The 15,943-nt window shown below is 42.1% G+C and overlaps 1 protein-coding gene across 2 annotated transcripts in view; it reads right to left on the bottom strand.

The window, feature by feature from the left end:
• Positions 1-14,746, bottom strand: part of LOC118374123 (netrin-3-like) — a 93,711-nt gene extending 78,965 nt beyond the window's left edge. The window contains exon 1 of one of the 2 annotated variants that reach the window (XM_035760486.2): positions 14,446-14,746. The gene's annotated coding sequence lies outside the window, so the exon portion shown is untranslated. The remainder of the gene's footprint in view (positions 1-14,445) is intronic. The other variant, XM_035760485.2, reaches the window with a different exon arrangement.
• Between the last annotated feature and the right edge of the window lie 1,197 nt (positions 14,747-15,943).

The raw sequence follows: 15,943 nt of genomic DNA, 5'->3' as shown, positions 1-15,943 counted from the left end.
ATTCTCAGCTCCACTTAGCCTCGACTGCATTTTTCCCAAGCCACACGTAATCCTCGACAGGGGCAGACACTCTCTCATTAAATGTGGTTGAAGTAGCGACAGCTGTGTGAATGTCTGTGAGTAGGGAATGCCACACGGAAACACTCTGCTAGCTAGCTATAGCTACAGCTAACTACTGAGGAGAGGCTACTTGTTACAAAGTGGAGCACTCCACATGTCATGTACTACAGGTTCGATTCAAATCTATCACCTAAAAACACAAACCTACTCAAAAGACAGCAGTTCTACCCACTTGGCTAAAGTGCCTAGTCATTCAGTAAGGACTGAAATGGCCAGTTTCAATCTTATGCTGCTCATGACAAGATGCTTTACTGGTTCGGGAACGGAGCAAGATGCTTTACAGAGTACTGCGAGGTTAACCAATGTATTTCCCCAGGTTGATATATGCCTTTATGTGTATGGAATAGGTGCCAAATGATCAGCCGATGACATTAAGCAACATGGAAACAAGGATTTGCAATGTCACACGGACTACAGTATCAGCCTATTTATGGGATTGGAATGGTTCCAATAGGTTTAGCCTAAGAGGTTCAATCAACAATTGATAGAACAAAAATATGAGGAAGAGAGAGTGGAGAGACAGAGAGAGGAGAGAGAGAGAGAAAAGAGAGCGAGATACGTTGCTGCTACTGGTTATAATCTGTCAACTTGTTACCAGTTACATGGAAAGTGCCGTGAAAAAGTATTTCGTTTTTCAAATTTTCTCTACTATTGCACATTTTTGATACTGTATGTTATTTAATATTCAACCAAAACCTAATATTAGATGCAGGGAACCTGAGAGAACAAATAGCACAACAATTAGCGTAAGGGGGCAATTACTTTTTCACACAGGGGAAAAGATAAATTGGGTGTTGCATAACTTGTTAATTAAATAAATATAATAAGTAAATGAACTTGCCTTCGGAAAGTATTCAGACCCCTTGACTTTTTCCACATTTTGTTACGTTACAGCCATATTCTAAAATTGATGAAATAAAACATTTTCCTCTGCAATCTACACACAATATCCCATAATGACAAAGCGATACTTGTTTACATAATTATTCAGACTCTTTGATATGAGACTCAAAATGTAGCTTCTGTTTCCATTGATCATCCTTGAGATGTTTCTACAACTTGATTGGAGTACACCTGTGATAAATTCAATTATTTGGACATGGCTTGGAAAGGCACACACCTGTGTATGTAAGGTCTTAAAGTTGACGGTGCATGTCAGAGCAAAAACAAAAGCCATGAGGTCGAACGAATTTCCATAAAGTTCGTAAAGCTCTGAGATAGGATTGTGTCGAGTCACAGATCTGGCGAAGGGTACCAAAAAATGTCTGCTGCATTGAAGGTCCAAATGAACACAGTGGCCTCCATCATCCTTAAATGGAAGAAGTTTGGAACCACCAAGATTCTTCCTAGAGCTGGCCGCCAGGCCAAACTGAGCAATCTGGGGAGAAGGGTCTTGGTCAGGGAGGTGATCAAGAACCCGATGGTCACTCTGACTGAGCTCCAGAATTCAACTGTGGAGATGGAATAACCTTAACCAGTTGAAGCTAGGGGGGCGCTATTTCATTATTGGATAAAAAAAACGTGCCCGTTTTAAGCGCAATATATTCTCACAAAAAGATGCTCGACTATGCATATAATTGCCAGCTTTGGAAAGAAAACACTCTGACGTTTTCAAAGCTGCAAAGATATTATCTGTGCATGCCCCAGAACTGATCTTACAGGCGAAACCAAGATGCAACTTCAAACCGGAAATGAGCAGGATTTTTGAGGCTCTGTTTTCCATTGTCTCCTTATATGGCTGTGAATATGCTGTGAACGAGCTTATGCGCTCTGCCGTTCCTCCAAGATGTCTGCAGCATTGAGACGTATTTGTAGGCATATCATTGGAAGATTGGCCATAAGAGACTACATTTGCCAGGGTCCCGTCCGGTGTCCTTTGTCTACGTTGGTGCGTAACTCTCAGTGGCAATAATTTTACCATGCGACACAGACAGAGAAGTATCGTTCCTGGAAGTGTGCATCATTGAAGAGATATGTGAAAAACACCTTGAGGATTGGTTCTAAACAACGTTTGCCATGTTTCAGTCGATATTATGGAGTTAATTTGGAAAAAAGTTTGGCGTTTGGATAACTGAATTTTCGTTTTTTTTTGGTAGCCAAACGTGACGCACCAAACGGATCGATTTCTCCTGCACAAAAAATCTTTCAGGAAAAACATTGCTATCTAACTGAGAGTCTCCTCATTGAAAACATCCGAAGTTCTTCAAAGGTAAAAATGTGAAAATGTTTCCTGCTGATGCTAACGCTAAATGCTACGCTAGCTATCAGTACTGTTACACAAATGCTAGAGTGCTATGCTTGAGAAGCATATTTTTGAAAATCTGAGATGACAGTGTTGTTAACAAAAGACTAAGCTTGAGAGCTAGCATATTAATTTAATTTCATTTGCGATTTTCATGAATAGTTAACGTTGCGTTATGGTATTAAGCTTGAGGCTATGATTAAGCTACCGGATCCGGCATGGCTCCACGCAAGAAGTTAAAGAAGGACAACTATCTCTGCAGCACCACCAATCAGGCCTTTATGGTAGAGTGGCCAGACAGAAGACACTCCTCAGTAAAAGACACATGACAGCCTGCTTGGAGTTGCCAAAAGGCACCTAAAGACAGACCATGAGAAACAAGATTCTCTGGTCTAATGAAACCCAGATTTTGCCCTGAATGCGAAGCATCACGTTGGGAGGAAACCTAGCACCATCCCTACGGTGAAGCTTTGTGGTGGCAGCATCATGCTGTGGGGTTGTTTTTCGGCGGCAGGGACAGGGAGACTAGGGAAAGATGAGGGAAAGATGAACAGAGCAAAGTACAGAGAGATCATTGATGAAAACCTGCTCCAGAGCGCTCAAGACCTCAGACTGGGACGAAGGTTCACCCTCAAACAGGACAACGACCCTAAGCACAAGTCAAAGCAGGATTGGCTTCGGGACAAGTCTCTGAAGTCTCTGAATCCATTTTGTTGCTCCCAGCCTATAGACAGAAACTAAAACAGGAAACCCCCGTGCTCAGATCTGTTCAATGGTGGTCCGACCAATCTGATTCCACGCTTCAAGATTGCTTTGATCACGTGGACTGGGATATGTTCTGGATAGCCTCAGATAACAACATTGATGTATACGCTGATTCTGTGAGCTAGTTTACTAGCAAGTGCATCGGTGATGTTGTACCCACGGTGACTATTAAAACCTTCCCAAACCAGAAACCGTGGATTGATGGCAGCATTCGCACAAAAAAAGTGCGAACCACTGCTTTTAATCATGGCAAGGCGACCAGAAACATGATTGAATACAAACAGTGTAGCTATTCCCTCCGCAAGGCAATCAAACAAGCTAAGCATCAATATAGAGACAAAGTAGAGTCACAATTCAACGGCTCAGACACGAGGCGTATGTGGCAGGGTCTACAGTCAATCACAGATTACAAAAGGAAAACCAGCCCCATAGCGGACACCGATGTCTTGCTCCCAGACAAAATAAACAACTTCTTTGCTCGCTTTGAGGATAATACAGTGCCTCTGACACGGTGTTAACCCTCGCAGGGCTGCCAGCCCAAATGGCATCCCTAGCCGCAACCTCAGAGCATGCACAGACCAGCTGGCTGGTGTGTTTACGGACATATTCAATCAATCCCTATCCCAGTCTGCTGTTCCCACATGCTTCAAGAAGGCAACCATTGTTCTTGTTCCGAAGAAAGCTAAGGTAACTGAGCTAAACGACTATCGCCCCGTAGCACTCACTTCCATCAACATGAAGTGCTTTTGAGAGACTAGTCAAGGATCATATTTGCTTACCGCCCCAATAGGCCAACAGACGACACAATCACACTGCACACTGGCCTAACCCATCTGGACAAGAGGAATACCTATGTAAGAATGCTGTTCATCGATTACAGCTCAGCATTTAGCACCATAGTACCCTCCACACTCGTCATTAAGCTCGATACCCTGGGTCTCGACCCCGCCCTGTGCAACTGGGTCCTGGACTTTGAGGGACCGCCCCCAGGTGGTGAGGGTAGGAAACAACATCCCCACCCCGCTGATCCTCAACACTTGGGCCCCACAAGGGTGCGTTCTCAGCCCTCTCCTGTACCAGGCCATCAGACAGCCATCACTAACATTGAGTGGCTGCTGCCAACAAACTGCCTCAAATCTCTAGCCTCTTTAATAATTAAAAATTGGATGTAATAAATGTATCACTAGTCACTTTAAACAAATCCACTTTATATAATGTTTACATACCCTACATTACTCATCTCATATGTACATACTGTACTCTATACCATCTACTGCATCTTGCCTATGACGTTCGGCCATCGCTCATCCATATATTTATATGTATATATTCTTATTTATTCCTTTAAACTTGTGTGTATAATGTAGTTGTTGTGAAATTGTTAGATTACTTGTTAGATATTACTGCACGGTCGGAACTAGAAGCACAAGCATTTCACTTCACTCGCATTAACATCTGCTAACCAAGTTTGGTTTGATGTCCTTGAGTGGCCCAGCCAGAGCCCAGACATGAACCTGATCAAACATCGCTGGAGAGACCTGAAAATAGCTGTGCAGCAATGCTCCCCATCCAACTTTATAGAGCTTGAGATCATCTGTAGAGTAAAATGGGAGAAACTCCCCAAATACAGGTGTGCCAAGCATGTAGCGTCATACCCAAGATGACTCAATGCCGTTATCGCTGCCAAAGGTGCTTCAACAAAGTACTGAGGTAAGGGTCTGAATACTTATGCAAATGTATATTTAGGTTTTTTATTATTGATACATAAGCAAAAATGTTTGTGGTATACCTCATTATGGGGTATTGTGTGTAGATTGATGAGAAAAAAAATGATTTAATCCATTTTAGAATAAGGCTGTAATGTGACAAAATGTGGAAAAAGTCAAGGTGTCTGAATACTTTCAGAATGCACTGTACTGTAAATATATTTTATATATATATATTATATATATTATATATAATATATATATTTTAAACTCAGGTTCCCTTTATCTAATATTAGGTTTTGGTTGAAGATATGATAACATTCAGTTGAAAAAATATGCAAAAATTGAGAAAATCAGAAAGGGGGAAAACCCTTTTCACAGCACTGTATCTGGCTCATTTACCTTGTACCCGTGCACATCGACTCGGCATTGGTACCCCTGTATATAGACACATTTTCATTACCGTGTATTTATCATTACATGTTTTATTTTTCTGTTATTTCAAAATTCTTTCTCTGTGCATTGTTGAGAAGGACCCGTAAGTAAGCATTTCACTGTTAGTCTACACTTGTTTACGAAGCATGTGACTAATAACATTTTATTTGGTTTAAGTGTGCGAGGAATATGGTGGTCCCGGATGAGCGATTACGGGGGAAGTTTTTTTCAGCTCTGCCATTTTACCATGAGATCATCCCATGTTGAGTTGTATCTCTTTCAAGCGTGTGGCTATTCTGGCAGACTACACGGATTAGGAAAATGAGAGGTGCTGAGAGGCTTCATTTGGCTTGGTCGTGATGGACCGGGGAAGGAGAACTAGAGGGACAGCTGAGCCAGCTCGTAGTCAGTCAGAGGCTCCCATGCTGGGGCAGTGTGCTGGGGAGGTGGCTCCCTCACCATGAGGCTGAATGGAGCTCCTTGGGGATCCTCCACTCAGATGACCCTGGGAGGAGGCCCTGTGCCCCACTGGCTGTCTGTCACAGTGCCCAATGTACAGTAATCCCTGATTGGTCTGCTAGAAGTTGTGGCAACTGTGGAGGACTTTTAAATTGGTGAACAAGAGGGCACTGTGCACCGTCTATCATGGTTCAGAGTCATCACACACACACACAAACACACACACACACACACACACACACACACACACACACACACACACACACACACACACACACACACACACGAACACACACACACACAAACACACACTGGGTAAAAAAAACGTGACTGACAGTCCACAAGTAAAAGGGTACTAGTGGCAGAAACCAAATCCAATAATGGAGGGGGGTGTAACCTAGTGGTTAGAGCGTTGGGCCGGTAACCGAAAGTTGCTGGATCGAATCCCTGAGCTGACAAGGTGAAATCTGTCGTTCTGCCCCTGAACAAGGCAGTTAACTCACTGTTCCCCGGCAGGCCTTCATTGTAAATAAGAATTTGTTCTGAACCGACTTGCCTAGTTAAATAAAGGTTAAATAAAGAAAGAAAATGAGGGGGTCTCAGTGTGGCTCTCTGGTATTCATTAGCAGTGAATGAGAGCGAGAGGGGGAGGCAAAAGGGGGTCAACTCTCACAGCGAGTGTGTCATTAGCAGGGGCATCACTGACAAATTCAGAAAAGCCTTGAGTCTGCTCTGAATCTGAGGGAACTGTCCCACTGTCCCCCAGCCCTGGACTATAGCTCAGACACACAGTGTGCCACTGAAGGTGGGTTTCAGGGGCAGCGATCCATTTCTTTCTTTCTCGCCCTCCTTCTCATCATTCTGAGAGAGCAAGAACGCCCAGGAGAGGAATGCAGCCACTGCGGCCCAGCCTGCTCTCCTGGCCAGCAGTTGTAAAACAACAGAACCTGATCCAGAACTACTAAGAGGAGAGGAAAGGAGAGGAGGCAGAACCTCAGGTCAGGCCACTTCTCATAGATCCAGACAGGAAGCTGTACTAAACTTAGGGTTCTCTGTGTTACAGGCCACTACAAAGGGAGGCAAAACTGCTGATATCACACGTTTGGGGTATTTTCTGTTCATTAGATATTTCTGTAAATTCAGTGTTTTTGGTCTGTGAGTAACAGTCTGTGGAGTGGAGGAGGAGGGTTTGAAGGGGAAGGGGAAGGATATGAGACCGCGAGCGTGGCACAATGTCAACTCACGTGTCAAACATTAGGGGGCAAAGAGGGGGAGGTTGGGTTAGACAACACAACTGACCTTAGATCAGTGTCAGGGAAATGTCATCCTACTCTCAACAGACTCCCACCAACACTCACTAGTCTAAAGTGGTTTCCTCCTTGGAGCTTATTGAGACTGGATGAGAGAGAGAGAGAGAGAGAGAGAGAGAGAGAGAGAGAGAGAGAGAGAGAGAGAGAGAGAGAGAGAGAGAGAGAGAGAGAGAGAGAGAGAGAGAGAGAGAGAGAGAGAGAGAGAGAGAGAGAGAGAGAGAGAGAGAGAGAGAGAGAGAGAGACAATTGAATATTGCCAGTCCAAACTTTAAAATGTTGCCTATAGGCCTACAAATCCCCCCCCCATCTGGGTTTGAGGACATGCAGATTTCAACATGGAGTCTGGGCAAGAACAAGGGCTTAAGCTCATCCCTGAGTTTCATAGAACACATACTTTTATGCTTTATACGGGAATCCTGGAGAAATGTTCCTTCGTTAATGAGGAGTTAGAGGCTTGTTCATTTCATAACGTAGTGGCGGTTTAGACTTTGCCAAAATAAATTATAGCCAGTGTCAAAGTGTGATCCACTTTTATATATATAAAGTTAACATACTGTATTTCCAGTGATGTCAAGTACTTAAGTAAAAAATACTTTAAAGTACTACTTAAGTCGTTTTTTGGGGTATCTGTACTTTACTTTACTATATCTATTTTGTGCTACTTTTACTTCACTACATTCCGAAATAAAATAATGTACTTTTTACTCCATACATTTTCCCTGACACCCAAAAGTACTCATTACATTTTGAATTCTTAGCAAGACTAGAAAATGTTCCAATTCAAGCACTTATCAAGAGAACATCCCTGGTTATCCTTACTGCCTCTGATCTGGCAGACTCACTAAACACACATGCTTAATTTGTAAATGATGTCTGAGCGTTGGAGTGTGCCCCTGGCTTTTCATTTAAAAAAAAGAAAATGGCGCCATCTGGTTTCCTTAATATAAGGAATTTGAAATGATTTGTACTTTTTCCTTTTCCTTTTGATACTTAAGTATATTTGAACAATTACATTTACTTTTGATACTTAAGTATAAAATCAAATACTTTTAGACTTCACTTAAGTAGTATTTTACTGGGTGACTCACTTTAACTCGAGACATTTTCTACTAAGGTATCTTTACTTTTACTCAAGTAGTATTTTACTCGGTGACACTTTGACTTCAGACGTTTTCTATTAAGGTATCATAACTTTATGACAATTGGGTACTTTTTTCATTACTGTGTATTTACCCCTATATGTGTACTCAAATGAGACTGATGACACCCACTGCTGTGTGAGACTTCAGAGAGGAGAGGAATACTTCCCTTCGGGATCTTCTAAATGAAGATCTCACAATCTCGAGACATCAGTGACGACTTCATGTAAGGCATATAGGCCTATTCCAGAGAGGGGTGTCGAGTTGTGTGCTTCAAAGCCCTTTGATGCCTGGCTCTGTGGTAGGCAGGCTTGCGGTTTCTCCCCGAGCCCTCCGACAGGAAAACTGCTTTTCCATTGCACAAGAGACTTCTCACAGCCAGAAGCTAGCTGGGCCACTTTGAACTGTCGGGGGAAACCACAAATAATTTTTTATTAAGAGTTCAAAATACTATTAGCGTTCGCACACATGTACACGCACAAACACATAGGCTCACCACATCCAATCACACAAACACATGCGCTCTCACTCACACACATGGAGACCCATACATTATCAGGGGTACCAGGGCTTTTGAAGGCGGGGGCTGAATCATCGGACAACCCAGCCTTCCCCTTGTCTCTTCTCCTCCCTCTCCACCTCCTCCTCCTCGTCCCAATTTCTCCCTCCCTTTCCTCACAAGGCTCGATGGTGAAGTCAATTTTTCAGGCTGGAGCAGGGTAATGGTACACTGCAGAGCATGGCCGGGAGGCGAGAGAGTGGCCCTCCCAGTCCATCAAGCTGGTCTGCTTCATGTTGCCATGGCAGCCCCGAGGGCCAGAGGAGAAGAGAAGATATGAGGGAAGTATTGGATTCATTCGGATAGAACTAAAACACCTGCATGTGTACACTAGTGGCATTTCCTTTATCGATAGTTGAGAAAAAACAACTGTTAAACCGTAAAATGGTTTAGATAGCACCCTGAGAACAAACACATACATGCACAGACCTCACACACACACACATCCTGCTGCATCTGGAGGAAATGTGTGCGGTTGACAAATGCAGACTTGGGAGGGCATGGGGAGTGATGGGATGGCGCTTTGCAATCTCGGCATCATCCCAAGGGAAAGGGCGCGCGAGTTGTCACACTGACGAATAATTGAGCTTTGGAATCTTGGCCCGGGATCATCCTATGGGATTGAGAGCGAGGCTTCACACTGACGAGCAGAACTTAAAACAGGGATATCCGGCTGGCACTGACACACACCCCTCCAGACTGACAAGCAGGGCTGTGACGTAATGGGACGTGTAACGGACGGTTATGGATGAAGACCGTAATTTTTCTTTAGGATATAAATACGCTGCATTCGGGAAAGTTCTCAGACCCCTTGACTTTTCCCACATTTTGTTCTGTTACAGCCTTATTCTAAGATGGATTCAATCTTTTTTTCTTCTTCATCAATCTACACACAATACCCCACAATGACAAAGCGAAAACAGTTTTTTTTTTTTTTTTTTTTTTTGAAAATGTATTACAAATGAAAAACAGAAATATCTTATTTCCATAAGTATTCCGACCCTTTGCTATGAGACTCTAAATGTAGCTCACGTGCGTCCTGTTTCCATTGATCATGCTTGAGATTGTTCTTCAACTTGATTGGAGTCCACCTGTGGTTCAATTGATTGGACATGGCACACACCTGTCTATATAAGGTCCCATAGTTGACAGTGCATGTCAGAGCAAAAAAAGAAAGCCATGAGGTCGAAAGAATTGTCCGTAGAGCTCCGATACAGAATTGTGTCGAGACACAGATCTGGGAAAAGGTACAAAAACATGTCTGCAACATTGAAGGTCTCCAAGAACACGGTGGCCTCCATCATTCTTAAATGGAAGAAGTTTGGAACCATCAAGACTCCACCTACAGCTGGCCCATCAGCCAAACTGAGCAATCAGGGGAGAAGGGTCAGGGAGGTGACCAAGAACCCAATGGTCACTTTGACAGATGTCCAGAGTTTGTCTGTGGAGATGGGAGAACCTTACAGAAGGACAACCGTCTCTGCAGCACTCCACCAATCAAGCCTTTATGTTTCAGTGGCCAGACAGAAGCCAGACCTCAGTAAAAGGCACATGACAGCCCACTTGGAGTTTGCCAAAAGGCACCTAAAGACTCTCAGACCATGAGAAACAAGATTCTCTGGTGTGATGAAACTGAGATTTAACTCTGGCCTGAATGCCAGGCATCACGTCGGGAGGAAACCTGGCACCATCCATATGGTGAAGCAGGTTGGTGGCTGCATCATGCTGTGGGTGTGTTTTTCAGTGGCAGGGACTGGGAGACGAGTCAGAATCGATGGAAAGATGAACAGAGCAAAGTATAGAGAGATCCTTGATGAAAGCCTGCTCCAAAGCGCTCAGGACCTCAGACTGGGGAGAAAGTTCACCATCCAACAGGACAACTACCCTAAACACACAGCCATGTTTCTTGGCACAGGCAAGCCTCTTCTTCATATTGGTGTCCTTTAGTAGTGGGTTCTTTGCATCAATTCAACCATGAATACCTGATTCATGCAGTCTCCTCTGAACAGTTGATGTTGACATGTGTCTGTTACTTGACCTCTTTGAAGCATTTATTTGGGCTTCAATTTCTGAGGCTGGTAACTTTATTGAACTTCTCCTCTGCAGCAGAGGTAACTCTGGGTCTTTCTTTCCTGTGGTGGGCCTCATGAGAGCCAGTTTCATCATAGTGCTTGATGGTTTTCGCAACTGCACTTTAAGAATCTTTCAAAGTTCTTGAAAAGTTTTTCATTGACTGACTTTCATGTCTTAAAGTAATGATGGCCTGTGATTTCTCTTTGCTTATTGGAGCTCTTCTTGCCATAATATGGACTTGGTCTTTTACCTATCTTCTGTATACCCCCTCTACCTTGTCACAACACAACTGATTGCTTTAAACGCATTAAGAAGGAAAGAAATTCCACAAATGAACTTTTAACAAGGCACACCTGTTATTAATTGAAATGCATTCCAGTTGACTACCTCATGAAGCTGGTTGAGAGAATGCCAAGTGTGTGCAAAGCTGTCATCAAGGTAAAGAATGGCTACTTTGAAGAATCTCAAATATAAAATATATTTTGATTTGTTACTTTTTTGGTTGCTATATGATTCCATATGTGTTATTTCATAGTTTGATGTCTTCGCAGTTATTCTACAATGTAGAAAATAGTAAAAATAAAGAAACCCTTGAATGAGTAGGTGTGTCCAAACTTTTGACTGGATACTGTATATTTCCATTCATTTTTCAACTGTTACCATGGGACCTTCAGACGACTCATGGAGCCTCATCTTTCCATAGATGGGTCATAATGGTTTATAGGCCAAACCGTTCGCACGCTACAGATGATTTTGAGAGAAACCCCATTTTTGGGATATCTCATGGTCTGACAAACACCACTCTGTCACTTATCACCGCAGATGCAGAAGTTCAACATAGGCGGATGCTGCAGATGAGACTCATCCAATAAATAAAAAAATCATACCTCTAGCTTAAACTGACAGATTTTTATGGGGATTTTTTGATTATGCTAATTCGATTTCCGAGGGTGCTCGGAATTTCGGATTAAGAAGCATATCCATTTAAGTACAAATAGAATTGGGACCGCCCATTTTTGACCCCCCTCCCGCCTCCTTCTGAGGCCTAGTGAAACGCTACTTTTTGAAGGCCTATGTCAAACCATTAGGTAGACATAGCATAAAAACACTGCAGTAGATTTGAGAACGACATTGGCATTCAAATCAAATCAAATATGTTTGGTCACATACACATATTTAGCAGAATGTTATTGCAGGGGCAGCGAAATGCTTGTGTTTCTAGCTCCATCAGTGCAGTAGTATCTAACAATGCAGTAATATCTAACAATGATTCGCAACAATACACAGACATCTAAAAGTAAAATAATGTAATTAAGAAATATATAAATATTAGATCGAGCAATGTCGGAGTGGCATTGACTTAAACACAGTGGAATAGAATACAGTATATTCATATGAATTTGTAAAACAGTATGTAAACATTATTTAAACGTTATTAAAGTGACTCATGTTCCATTATTAAAGCGGCAAGTGATTCCAAGTCTATATGTATATAGATACAGTGTTGCGTACCCGGGTGGAAGCCGGCTAGTGTTGGCTATTTAACAGTGTGATAGCCTTAATAGCCTTAATTAACATAGAAGCTGTTTATATTGGTAAGGCCATAATTGATTCATGAATGAAAATGTTCAAACATGAATCAAATGAATCTGCCATACTGTTCTTCCATAAAAGGTCAAAGTTCACTCCAGTGTGTGGGACTTAGTTTAACACTCCAATCAGCTTGTTTAATTTGTTAAGGATTACAAATATGTATTTCTGCAAACCAACAGCTGTCTCAGGCCCACCGAAATAAGAGAAAAACAAGAGGGGGAAAAAGAACCAGCAGCATTCCTTTCCCCCATCAAGCTGTTCAAACCAGAGAAGAAAAATATATTGGACGTGTTGATTTTACTCGTTCAGGTGGACGGAGCCAAGAGTCCCGAGGAATCCTGCCTTTCAAAGCAAAGAGAAAATGATCTGCTTACGTTACGGCAACACACACACACTCCCAGAAGATACGGCCACACACACACACACCACCAGAAGGAGTTTATAAACCTGCTGGAGTAAGTTCCTGTGGATTAGTTTACACAACCGTGTGCCTGAGCCCTGGTGGCTCCTGGCGCAGTCTTTGGCTGTGTGTTATTGATGGATAACATGATGCAATTAAAAGACCATGGTTAATTTATAAACCAATGAAATTACGGATATTCTCTGTGAATAAGTGCTGTTGTTGCATTCGACAAAGAAAATCTAGGTAATAATTGTATCACATTTAAAACCATATCAATGTTTTCTTGATCTGAGTGAACAAATAAAGGTTGCATCAACAACATCATCTTCCAGGACAGCTTCCAGCAACATTCCAGGAGAATGAGGATACGTGGGTGAAGTGGTTGATACTAATCTCTAATAGAGGCACACTTGAGCTCAATTCAAGCATTTAATATAAGGAATCTATTGCAGTTGTGGTGTGCCTATCTCCCAGCAGCTTGTCTGCGTTTTACTACTAATCCGTCATATGCAGGCTATATGATTTGTGCATTGATAAATAGTTAGGCCTCCGAATTATAATTTCAAGGTGATTTTGTTTCATAGGACTCATGCTCAGTGCCATATCAGCCAAATAAAGCTTGTCAAGACAAGATAACTTGCCAAGTAATTTCCTGAGTCTTTTTTAATGTGCATTACTATTTTCTAAGATACTTGGATTCATATATATATATAAAATAATCTCATAAGCAATCTTCAATTCTGACTTGATCTCAACCAGAAGCGGGAACAAATCAATATTATCCTTAAATTCCTTTCACTAGCATTCTGATCGGGTTTACACTTGTTGGTATCAGCATTTAGACTTGAAAATATAACTTCCCAATCTTTCATATGCCTAAATACGTTTGTCTATACGTATGCAGTGGTGTAAAGGGAAAACATCAGAATTGACAAACGCATTGGGAGACATGGCATATGGTGTACAGTCGAATGTGGGATCCGAGAAGTGCTGCTTGGTTTGGCATCGCTACTTGGCCTACATCGGAGAGCTATTAAAACACATGGACTCCATAGCCTACTTATTGTAACCTATATTGCTTAGGCTGCTTTTCTTGCTCTTTCCTCGGACCCACCCGGCAGCTGTAAACCGAGGAGAGTTCACACGGCGCGCTAGATCTCCCGCCCCACGTTCTATCCTCGCCCACCTGTCCTCCGTGCCTTTCCATTTCAGTGCGTCCAGAGGTTCTCTCAGAGAATGTAATATTACTACACTATACTATTATGACTATAAACAACAATAATAATAACAGTAATCCGTTTTTATCTGAACAAATTATAGGCTGGCTGTTGCGCCATCATTTCAAGCTAATAACGATATCTTAATAACAACTAGAAATCGTGCTGCAAGAATGAAATAATGTTACTTGAATTCACTCAATACTTGAGTTCTTATAAATATTAAGTCGCCAACTGCGTAATTAACAGTGCTTTACGCATAGTGACTCAGCCTTATAATATATCAGAAGAAAGAAAAAATCCCAAAGCGAGCTAAATAATAGAGCATGTGAAGACAGACAAACATTAAGGTTACTGGAAATGACTGAAATTGACTTCATAAACTCACCTGTTAAATGCGTAAAATTGACACTATCAAACTTACCGAAGACGGGTGTATTGGCGAATCTTAAAACGACAACACGGTGCAATGATTGAGGTCCAAAACAATACAAAAAAATGCACATCTGTTGGAAGAAAATATAAACTTCCCAAACACAACTGACGAGTCCCGTCTGCCCAGTCTCGAGCGTTCTGCGGAGGTAGGCTACATTATAGAAAGTCGTTAAGAAACAGAGGCTCTTCTGTGCTGTCCAAATGGCGACAGATATAATGAGCAAGTTACACAGTACAGGGGTGCGACACGGCACTCGCCCGCGCCGTTCAGACAAAGTGAAGAGAGACCAATGCACCCATAGTGTTGAAAAGTAGGCTACTCCCCATTAAAATCAATTGCAGATTTTCTCACCCTTGCGCGCAAGAGCGTCTGGCGACCACAAAGAGCGAGAGAGAGAGTAAATCATTTTGAAATAATAAGGCAACATTTTCTTTGCCTCAACATAACGTATAGTAGGCGAAATAACACAACGAAGAGCTATATCTAAACGAAACAACGTGTATAGTTTTACAACCAGCAAATACTGCAGGTCTACCTCAGATGCTTTACTAGTTGTGATACTGTGAGGATGCTAAAAGCAACGCCAGCACAGCCACACAATAAGACATGAGTATTATGACATTCAAGGGAACAGGGAACCTTATTAAATAAACGGGTATTATATATTGTTTTCTGCGACGGTCTTTGGTTGATGATCCAAGAACAGACCTATTGTGAACATTTTCAGATATTAGAGGCATTTTCTATAGGCCTATTCCAGATCGGTACCTTCAGGCCCACAATGTCTCACTATGGCTAGGGGTAAGAATAACTGCAATCCATCAATACGGACCCCCTCCCCTCTAGCTCATCCATTATTCCTCGTGGTTAATTTGTTAATAGGCCATATATTATGTGGCAAATACTTTGTCAGCGAGAGTACGCTCATTATTTCATTAAAAACCGGATTGGTTTTATCAGCGCACAATTGCGTGTTTGGTTTCATTCTGTACAGCACTTTGAGATATCAGCTGATGTACGAAGGGCTATATAAATAAATTTGATTTGATTTGATTCTAAACCGTTCATTTTCACCGCACACATAATATTCCGCCAGGTGTCTTATTGCAGGTGTACTGTAGCAATGAATAATTACACACACCGTTATTTTGTGGGCCTGCACCCCGTGTGGTTGGTTCGAATCCTTAGCGTGTCCTAACTCCATTGTAAAAGGATCAACATTCCTACTGTATTTAATGTACCATCCACTGGGTGTAACAGTATTAGGTATACCACTGATCCATTTGTTCCCTTTTAACTAATAGAACTGAAAAATCTTTTAATATTCTTAACCCTGAAAAAAATCGTACATTATAAACGTTTGAAAATGAGTTAAAGAGATAGCTCTGTGTATCTGTGTGTGGTGTGTATCCATCAGTCTGTCTGTCTGTCTTAGGAAGGATCAAACAGTGCTGGTCTAAAGGGTTAAATCAGAGTGGAATCCATG

Source organism: Oncorhynchus keta, chromosome 24 (genome assembly GCF_023373465.1).
Source record: "Oncorhynchus keta strain PuntledgeMale-10-30-2019 chromosome 24, Oket_V2, whole genome shotgun sequence".
In the NCBI taxonomy this organism is placed as follows: domain Eukaryota; kingdom Metazoa; phylum Chordata; class Actinopteri; order Salmoniformes; family Salmonidae; genus Oncorhynchus; species Oncorhynchus keta.
The sequence above is the reverse complement of the archived record's forward strand: the minus strand, read 5'-3'. Positions and strand labels throughout refer to the sequence as shown.